The sequence below is a fragment of the Syzygium oleosum genome, unplaced genomic scaffold (genome assembly GCF_021117445.2).
Source record: "Syzygium oleosum isolate NSW1041296 unplaced genomic scaffold, Sole_v2.1 Sole_v2.35, whole genome shotgun sequence".
NCBI classification, from domain to species: Eukaryota; Viridiplantae; Streptophyta; class Magnoliopsida; order Myrtales; family Myrtaceae; genus Syzygium; species Syzygium oleosum.
Window position 1 is genome coordinate 1,307,152 of NW_026607519.1, and position 11,189 is coordinate 1,318,340.

At 37.7% G+C, this 11,189-nt stretch overlaps 1 pseudogene; it reads right to left on the minus strand.

The window, feature by feature from the left end:
- Positions 1-4,394: 4,394 nt before the first annotated feature.
- LOC115676830 (acyl-CoA--sterol O-acyltransferase 1-like) lies at positions 4,395-6,304 on the minus strand (annotated as a pseudogene).
- Positions 6,305-11,189: the final 4,885 nt, after the last annotated feature.

Below are 11,189 nucleotides of genomic sequence, written 5' to 3' on the forward strand. Positions count from 1 at the left end.
CAACGAATTTTTTTTTCGTCGGAAATTACCAACGAAAATTTTTTTGTCGGAAAAATTCGGGTTTTCCAACGAATTTTTTTTTTCGTTGGAAATTAAAAACGAAAATTGTAATTTCTTGGCCGAAATATGAGGGATTTCCAACGAATTTCTTTTCGTCGGAAATTACCAACGAAATTTTTTTGTCGGAAAAATGCGGGATTTCCAACGAATTTTTTTTTTCGTTGGAAATTATCACCGAAAATTATTTTTCGCAAAAATTCGCGATTTCCAACGAATCTTTTTTTCGTTGGAAAGTAAAAAAAAAATTTGTTTTTCCGAAAAATTCGGGATTTCCAACGAACTTGTTTTTCGTCGGAAATTACCAACGAGAATTGTATTTTTTTGTCGGAAAATTTAGCGGATTTCCGACGATTTTTGCAACGAATTTTTCCAACGATTTTTAGCGACGAAATTTGCCACGAATTAATTTTCGTGGGAAATTACCAACGAAAATTCAAATTTTTTTCGTCACTAATTTCGTTGGAAATTACCAACGAATTTTGCCACGTTTTTTCCAACGAAGTATTACCAACGAATGTTTCCCACGAATATTTCCAACGAATTTTTCCAACGAAATTTTTCCAACGAAAAAATTTCGTTGCAAATTACCAACGAAAATTTAAATTTTTTGTCGGAAAATTTTGCGACGACTAATTACCAACGAATTTTTTTTCGTCGCAAAATTCGTTGGAAATTCGTTTTCCAACGAATTTTGACGAATTTTTCGTTGGAAAACTCTTGTTTTTTTGTAGTGGAAGACGTCTATATAAGTAGTATCAAGGAAGGTAGAAGAGGGTTGGACGGACAATAGAGCTTACTTACATTACAAATCATCTTTCTCGTCTGTGTGTCATTATTCTCACATGGTAGCTCTTGTATAGAGCTCAAGATGCATTTAAATTGTGGTAAGAACAAGTCTACAAGTGTAAGAGTAGTAATTGTACACTAATAGAGTCATTTATCGATTGATAGAAACTACACTTGCTGATTGTAATTTGGCTTTGTTAGCACATGATTTTTTGTCGAAAAGTCACATAAAGAAAAAAATCGAGATTATGGTTCTTGATTACGGCATGGCCCATTTCTTGGCCAAAAAGAGCCATTTCAATGTTTTTCAAGTTCCATTACATTCTACCAGAACTCAAGAGTCATTTTTCTTAATAATTAAAGTTTGACTTTTTGGTCAATCTCTAAAGTTAACCCTCGGTCAACATTTTTTTTTGAAAATTTGAAAAAATTGAAAAATCATCAATTCAACTTTTTGCAAGCTTAATTAGCATTTCAATTCTTAATTTTTACAAAAAAAGATTAAATTTGACTTTTTGGTCAAATCGAGAGTTTTGACCATCGTTCAGTAAATTTCAAAATTCATTGATTTTTAGTCATTTTTAGAATTATTTCCTTCTCGACATTTGATCCAGCGACCGCAACGCATCAAAATTTCAAGCCAATTTTAAGAGTTTGAGCTTAAGATGCTTCGGCCAATTCTCCCATGCAAGTTTAAGGCCTCAATGGGTCCTTCATAAATAGTGCGGGTCAACCTGCAAGAAAATGATGCTGAGGATGACACCTGAAGGATGAGTAAAAACAGGCAATGAGATTGTCTTGGTTAGACATGGTGATTATGAGGCTGCTCGGCAAGTATTGAAAGAAAGGCTCAAGGAAGGAGCCCAGAAGGAAAAGGATAGAAAGAAGAAGGCGAAAGCGCCTATGTCTATCTAGTAGCAATCAACTGCTTGCCCCAGGTCAGAAGGTCATGTTCTCAAGGAAGCTGCTCGTGCTAAAAGACACCATGGTGGATGAACCTACTAATGCGCAACTTCAAGATTTTGATAGCAGGAGAACAAGTTCCAATATGAAGAAATGATCATGGGGACTTGGAGATACAAGGGTTTATCTTTTGTCTATATTATTCCTTTGGATGCTGATATACTCAAAAAGAATCACTAGATAAGCAATCGCAAATCAATTCTTACGGATCACCATAGGAAGTATCAATAGACTAGTGATACCAAGCACATGCTGATAATGAGCATTGGATCATACTAATATCAAGTCTCTAGTGATGCTTGAGACATGTTTGTCTAAAGAAGACCATTGAACAAAGTAGACATAGCCATCACTAGCTAAGAAACCGTAGCAGAAGAACCTGGAATAGATCAAAAAAGAAACTAATAGCTTTTTAGTGAAAAAGCTATAGAATTAGCGAAGTGACAATTGCAGCACACTCCAATTTGGAAAATCTACTGATGTCAGAAGAAAAGATTGAATGGGCAATTTGGACATCGATAACAGCTCCCAGCAACTCTCAAACGGCTCTTTGCTCCTAATCAGAATGTGCAATTGAAGATGTTTATATAAGAAGGAATGAGGAAGCTAGAAGAGGGTTGGACAGAAAATAGAACTTACCGACTCTGTACTTCATCTTTCTTGTCCATGTGTCATTGTTCTCATTTGATAGCTCTTATCTAGAGTTTAAGCTGCATTGTAATCATGAGAAGAACATGTGTACAAGTGTTAGAGTAGTGGTTGTATCCTGATTAGTGTGATCTATAGATTAATAGGAATAGCATTTGCTGATTGTAACTTGTCTTGAAGATTACTAGTGGAATTCAGTCCATGTTGAGGCTGTTACCTAAAGAGTGGATGTAGGCTTAAGAATAAATCCGAATCACTATAAATTGCTATGTGCTTTATATCTTTAGTTGATAATTAGTATCATCTGCTCATTAGTACCACCTATACATAACATCTCCTATCTGGCATCTTTCATATATAACTGTCAAATTTGTTTATGGTGTTGTTGAATTATATTCCGTAAATTTTTTTCATAATCCACATACAACTTATTCATCCCCCATTTCGGTTGTCTATGTTAGCCCCAACATTGGAGACCATGACACTATGGAGGAGGAACAAGTTCGAGGAAACGATTTGGGTAGAACCAAGTCGGACCAGTGCTGATAAGTGATTTCCATGGTCAGCGTCGAGAGTGCAGTTCCCGTTGGCTCAGTGTGCAAGCACTGAACTCTTAGAGACGACAAAGAAATGAAGAAGATGAACATTCATCAGAAAAAGGTTAGTTGGAAAAGCACGTCTTGACAATTCATTGTGTACTTGGACGACGATTAGCTACTAATTATCATAAAAAATAGAGCAAATACCTATTATGTCTAGAATCAGTACATTCGCCTACTCACTACAATAATGGAGCTAAATCTCACAACACTCTGATAACTCTATAAAAATGGAGTTATTTTACCTATTTTAGGTAACAAACAATGCAATATTTGTTAGAATATATTTGGACTTCATTTAATTTACTCAAATTTTCCTTATTTATGCAAAATAATGAGACATGGAGAAAATAAGGAAAATATGGCAAATAGAAGGAAAGGAATATGCTACCCAGAGAAAAGTTAGAAGTTGGATACCAAATCGGGAATTCTACGATTTATTGCCTAGTTTTATGCGAAAATGAAGCAATTGCGGAGTCTTAGATGTTGTCCTATTTATAAGATAACATTGAGAGCTTGGGGGGACAACTAGTTTTCTTTAGATCGTTTTTTTTATTGTTCCGTGAGTTTTTCAAGTATTTTGAAGAGAGGACAAAAGTGGTGACATAATTCTTATTCTTTGATTCAAAATGTTGGGTTTAATTTATGTTCTCGTTTCTTCTTCTATTATGTTCTAATTTTCTTTTGTTAGGGCTACGATGTAGCCTAACCATGATGATATGAATTTTATGTTTTTCATATTTTGCAAGTGATTTCATTCATGTGGTTATATATTATTGTGCTTAATGCCTTTAAGTGACTGGCCACTATTTTAATGATCTAATGTGCATGTTTGAGACTGAGAAGCGATAATATGCAATTGCTCCTTATAATTTATAACTGTGAATTAAATGTGGATAGAGATATACCATGTTATTTGTGTGGCTTTCAGTGATTAGGTGATCCCAAAGATTCATTATAAGTTGGGAATATTCACAGATTTTAATGCACTTATGTTTATTTAAATTCACATAGAGATATAGTGAATTGATAAACTGAGTAGCTTTGCTATACCTAGAGATAGGATAGTAAATAGATTAGGAAATTCCACTGTCACATGTTTGATATTGTTCTTGTATACATAATGATATGAAATTCATATCTAGTGGTTATGGTGAAATCGGATACTCAAACATATTTTACTTGATTGATTATCTGCATTTAGTTCTGAAATTTCGTTTCTAAGATTGTCAATTTTTATTTATTTTTAATTCTATTTTGATCTGTTAGATAAATTTTAGAATTAGTCTATTTTTAATATTTAATTGGTTTATTAACCATCAATCTCTGTGGGACAATACTTTTTTCATCATTATATTACTTGTTCATTGACACGTTTAGAATTTTACAAATACACTCCAAGTCTCCTTCACAAAGTCAACGATTGCCATGGCCTCTCTACGTGCCTTGTCCTCCGCGTCGCACCACAATAGGGCCGGTAGGAACAGCCACAATGCTGTCATGAGGATGAAACTGACCGCCATTGGTCCCGACACCACCCTCGGCAAATAGAACTTGCCGGCAAATGCTTTCTTGGCGGCGATCTCGACGGCTACGCAGAGGCCGTGCACGAGGAAGAAGGAGGTGACCACCCACCTCGGCTCCTTACGCCCGATGTTATAGAAAATCAGCTCATGCATGAGCCCAGAGACGAGGAAGCATGCGAATGTTGCCGGCAGCGGGGCCCACATCCTTCCAATCACACGGCTAGAAATGGACCTGGTACAACACAAGTAAGAGAACAATGCGTCAAATAATGATATATATATTTTAATTCTAAGTTTGGTACTCATATAAATTCTGGACATTCGACAAATGGCAAGTAAATGGGTCAAATTCAAACATCTAAGGAGAATTGCTACTTTGCGAGCCATTTTTTGTATGACTTCTTAGTATTCTAGCATTTGTTTTTGGTACGAAGTATAGTCCACCGGATAGTATATAATTGTAATATGTTGTTAACCGTCTATGTTTCATGGGTAAGACTTGACTTGCATGTGTATAATATACGATAGATTCATTTTATAAATGAATTAGACAGACATAAATATATTATAGTGTAGAAAACATATTTTTTTGGTCGGGGTGTAGAAAACATTTAAACTATGGGCTTTTTTCCTCGAGTTTGAGTCAAACTTATTCAAAGTCATAAATGTTTAATCCAAACCGGTCGATGAGCATCAATGCATTGATATATAATGATAGTCGAAGCTAATCGTTCCATATAAAATGACCCAAAATTGAATTCAATGCAATGATTAACGAAGCATCTTAAAAAAAACTAAAAAAAAAAACAGTGTCTCACCTTGTAGGTAAATATATGGTAGGGCGGAGTATATTTGTGACCATGAGGTTCCATCTCCGCCCCCAAAAAGTCCTGTAGTGAGGTCGAGAGGTATGGCTCTTCGAATTGTGGCTCGAGCCTGACACCGATTATTGCTCGGACCATGGCTCCGACCATAGCCAGGGACACCTCCAATGCAACGTACACGTGCACACAATACATCAAGTTGATCATCACCGGATGAACTCGATCCTTCCTCTCATAGGCGGGCAAAAAGGCTACTATCACCAAGCACTTGATGACATAATTCATCGGCGACTTGAGACCTCTCTCGTTGATCTTCTAACATGGGTGTTCTTCATTTTTTGTGCTCTCAATTGGGTTGTGAATCTTGATGGGAAGGCAAGCGATGGGAATGAAGTATGTCAACGAGCAAGATTGGCTCGATGACAATGGGCCTTTGCCATAGGCAAGGAGGATGAGCTTGAAGTTGCAAAGCCAAGCGATGAAGAACGAAGTGAGGCCTCCAAGAGAGATGGTGGTGAGGCTTAGAGGGAGGATGAAGAAGAGGCCAATGACCGGTGAAATGGCCAAGAGCCTCTTGGTTCCACTAGGGACGGTTTGACAGATGGTGTGGCAATAGGTGAGCGATATCACCACCAAGGTCCATACCATGATGAAGTTGCTGATCTCTCCCTCCATGTTTGGTCACTAGAGGCACACGCTTGCAGTATCGAAGCTTTTGCAAACGGTTATGTTGTACAAGTGAAGTTGTGTCGTATAATTGAACTCTAGCTCTTTCTGTGTTTAAGAGACTGGTCTTAAATTTGCATTTATAGGAAGTTGTTGGGAGGGTCGATGTGGGTCTTGTTTTGAAGAACCGGGAATTAAATTACCAAAAATAAATAAATTCATATATATGTTGGCATTCCAGCTATTCTATTTCATAGTCAATGTCGGTCATGATGGGAAAAAAGAAGTGTGCAGTACCGCAAGATTGACCGTTTCTTATTGCTAACGTGGCGGGCGGTGAAAGGGAGTCATCAATTTTGACCATAAAAAAACTGCATAATACCATACACTGGTTACACTAGTAACCTCGAGCATAAGCAATGTGACCAGGGGGTCTGAGATCTTTGATTGGTGGTTACACTGGTAACCTCATCAAATTAGGGATTATTTGTGCATTTTCCCAAATGTGGCGGGCAGCTATACTGCGCTCTTTATTGTCGGTGCCCACACGCTCTACTCTCCCCGATCCTCTCTGTATTTTTATCTTCCTCAGAAGGAGGGAATACCCTCTATGTGTTTTACGTCCAAGGAATGTCGAGATTCGCATGAGGTCTGGACAAAGCAGTTTTACCTCTTGCTCAGGAGGAAGTATTATTATAGTTATTACTAAAAATATGTTGTTTTGCTATCATATGTGCGTGCAATTGAATTTGTTTGGCTCATGAAAAGTCCCACGTAGAGTATAGATATCGACCTCCTCACACCCCAAATGGGTCTATCGACTCTATAAATGATTATTTATTGATTATTTCTCGGGGGAATGAAGTATCCGCAATTTGCAGGGTCTTCGATCGTCAGCTTGCGGGAGGTTTTTTCTTCAACAATGTCAAATCGACTGTCGTCAACAGCTCACTTTTCTATATTTACGTCTCCGTAAATAGCTTCTGCAGATTCAGAACTGCTAAAATCCATGGGCAAAGCGGGATCAAGAGACTCCAGTCAAATTCGGTGACAGACTTAGATCACACACACACACACACACACACATTTTTAATGTCATCCTAGGAGAAAAGTCGCTGAGGCATATTCAAGAGCCAACAACAATGGAATAACTACAACCACGGATGTTCCAGAAGAATCGATCACAATGCGTTTTAAACATGACTCCTTAGGGGAAAATAAGCATGAACAGTTTTATGCATTCCATATAAGTGCCTTTTTATACATGTCAACCATTCACTAAAGCTCCGTTCATTTTACGGAAAATAACTTTCAGGAAAATATTTTCCGATTTTCCGGTGTTCGTTTTACGAAAAATAAATTAGTCATGAAAACCATTTTCCCTCAATGGACAAAACACCTTCAAAAGTGAGGAAAATGTTTTTCACTTTTTGAAAAGAGGAAAACATTTCCCCCCCTCCTTCCATCATTAATTATAATTATTTATTTTTTCTTTTTTTAAAATTATAATTTTTTATTATCTTTAATTATTTTTATTTATTTTTCTTTCTCTTTTCTATCTTCTTCTCCGGTCGGTCGCTAACCATAGCGACGACCGACCACAGGCGAGCTCGAGCCTCGCCACAAGCCGGCACGACTCGAGCTAGCTAGATTCCGGTGAGGTTAAGCCTCGCCAGCCGCCACCGTGACTGGCGACCGGCCGAGGAAGAAGAAGAAGGAAAATAAAATAAAATAAAAAAAGAAAAGAAAATACAAAAATTAATTTTTTTAAAAAATAAAAATAAAAGAATTATTAAAAGAAGTGCAAGGAGGAAAATCTTTATCATACCAAATAACGGACAATATTTTCCGAGACTTTTTCAGATTTCAGTCTAACACCGGAAATTTGTGCCGTTTTCCAGGAAAATGGCTTTCTGGAAAACATTTTTCAGAAACGTAATATTTTCTGTGAAACGAACGAAGCTTAAATATAAAAAAAATGACATGTAGTCACAAGCATAAAATTTTTAGTGAACTCATACTTCTTTCACAGTTTCAAGGCATTGAAACCTGCATAGCTTACCATTTCTTTTATATGGGAGAAGAACACTAGAAATGTCAAAACTTGTGTACGGCGCTAATTTTAGTGCAAAAAATTATTTTCGGATCGTTTAAGTGCCACTTTAAAAAAAAAACGATTACTTATGTGTCAACTCTGATTTGGATCGCCGAAAATCTGATGTGGCCATATTTTATTAATTTCTAAGTTGTGCCACACTGACGGGGATAATATTTAATAATATTTTAATATTTTTTCTATTTTTTAAATACTTTTTGTGATTTTTTTTTCTGATTTTTCCTTCTTTTCTTTTTTTTCTTTTCTTTCTTCTTCTGCTACCTTTGGCCGGTGAAATCAGAAAAAAATATTTAAAAAATCGAAATATACACATGGAAATGCCATGTAGATTGATTTTTTTTTTTGAATCCAACTCAGATTAAAATTTTAATTATAAAAGCCACGTATTAATTTGAACAGAATTTCTCGCTGTTAGCACTTAAGTGATCGTTTTTCCTCCGATTTGGCACTTAAGTGAGCCGGCGAAAATTTTTAGCACTTAAATGAGCGCTGTACACAAGTTTTGGCACTTCTGATGTTCTTCTCCCCTTTTACACTGTCAAAATACACCTTGTGTAATAATAATGCCCAGCCGCCTTGGTCTTTCTCAATCAATTTGCTAGTTCTCCAGCAATGTGACCCTGACATCCTGGAACAGTGTTATGAATTCACGCATTGTGCTTTATGGGTGCACAGCATTGGCCTTCCGCTAGGGAGAGTCTCAGAGGAAGTGGTTAGACATATTGCGGAGAAAATAGGCCAGGTGCAGCAGGTTAAGTTAGATTCCAAAGACAACAGCCCCTACAAGACTGGCAAAGCAAGAGTTCGTCTAGACTTATCTAACCCTTTGAAGTCTGGTACCATTGTTAACCAGGGCTACAAAAAACTTTGGGTTGATTTCCGATATGAAAGGTTTCCACACATTTGATATCTTTGTGGACGAATTGGACACCATGCCACTTATTGTAAGGAGGTGCATTATGAAGAGTCAGGAATTGAAAAGAACACAGTTGGCAAGTTTGGCCAATGGCTTAGAGCTTACGCGCGTGAATTCAGCCCATTTTGGAAAATTTTCTAGAGTAAGCAAATACCTACCCCCAAAGATGAAGAAATGGTTCCTGAAACACCAATCCATCAGCCTCAAACGATCCATTAGGTAGTCGGGAGACAAGGGAAAATAAGTTACTCTGCTGTTATTAGAGTACCAACCCGAAGGTGCTCGGTTTTCTAGGGAGGGGTCACTCGGTGACAAGGAGGCTCAGGATACTCTGCTCATGTTGGTGGATTCTCCCAATGTTGCTGACTCAAATGAGCTAACTAAAAAAGGCAAGTCGAAATACAAACTACCAGCGATAAAGAAGCTGAAGAGACACAACCCGGATGAGCTACAGGGTACTCTTGATGAGGAGCAGTTATTAGAGACTCCGGTTCAGCCGGTGAAGGATGTAAATGCATGAATTCATAACCTGAGTTTCTGAGGACCCAACACTCGTTGTGAATTCACCAATTTCCTCTACTATAGCTAGATCGATGTTAGCATCTATGTCTTTTGAGACAAGGAAGAGTTCAGTGTTGATTAAAGAATCGATGCAGCGCTCGAGTGATCGACAACTCTATAATGTGTTTTGGAGACTTTTGTGGATAAGATTTTTTAAAAGTCGTGAGTGGTTATTATAGTTCATTAGTGATTTGTTTAATGTTGTTCAATTTGAGGTCGATAATGTGCCTTGGTTTGTGTTGTGAAAGTTGTGTAAAGAGGCTAGCTATTCACCTTCATGGCCAATGGAGTGAAGCTATCCCACAAGTTTAGTAGGTTTCTTGCGGTTGAAAAATATATATTAATTTTTTTTTGACTTACATGTTAATGGATTTATTTAGCTGATTTGTTAAATAAACACGAGCAAAATTTCCTAGGTTCTTTTATATATGGTTTTATGCATGTTTATCGGGACCTTCTCTTGGGGTCTTGCGTAGAGTTTCCTAGAATCGGGGCATTGCGCATGGCTTCACCCTTTACCTCTTTTATTAGATAACACTTAGAATTATGTTTGGCTGGCAAAATAGAGTAGGAAATGGAATCACAGTGCTTGTACTACTTGTAAAGTTTTGCGGGCTGATCTTTTTCTTTTGGTCGAAATTGAAGTTCATTCATCCAACGTCTCAGTACTGAGGAACAAGAAGAACATGGTTCAAAACATAACAAATTCCACAAGGGATGGGAGGGACTTAGGCAGCCAATTGGGGAATAAGGACCTTCTCTGATTAGTTGGCTTTCGCAATCCAATCCGCGTTACTTTGTTGGCTTCAAGGGGGGCAGCGGGCGATTGAAACTCCTTATAATTGGGCCAAAATTGCCTTCGAATGTGTCAAACAAACACCGGAGGGCCCATGGGCTTAGAGACAAGTTTGATATGCACTGTACATATCACTTGGAAGACTTCGAAGTCTTCAAAGTCTTCGAGCTTCGTTTCCTCGCACAACCACGACACCACTTCTTTGAGGGCTGGGGTTTCCGTGTGCGGAGCAGAGGAGGCCACGACCTTCTTCGCAAACCCAGCTATCAACAACCCCCGGACGTCCCCGAGCGACTCCAGCAACCGACCCCTCCGACGAAGCCCTTTCCCGGCAGCGACCCCGGACATGGTACGATTCTTCTTGACTTATTCTAAATTTGGCCTGAAGAGTTCGGTTTGATGGAAATTCTTGCTCAAAATGAGTGCGTTGTCCAGAATCGGAGACTGGATCTGGTCGTCGGGACTGAAATACCCATTTAGTATATAATTTCGTGATACTAATTATTGTACATGTTTATATACGTTTGGATTCACTTTTATTTTTTACTTTTTGATTTTTGGTTTTGTTAAGTCTTGCGGATCAAGTTTGTTGATCGTTGATCTTTTCGAGTTTCCTAGATTCACATATAATGTTTCACAATCTTTTTAAAAAATTGAATAGTGTTTTTAATATTGGCAAGATTGAAAAAGGTACATTCTTTGCTTAGAAAATGCATATACAGCACACC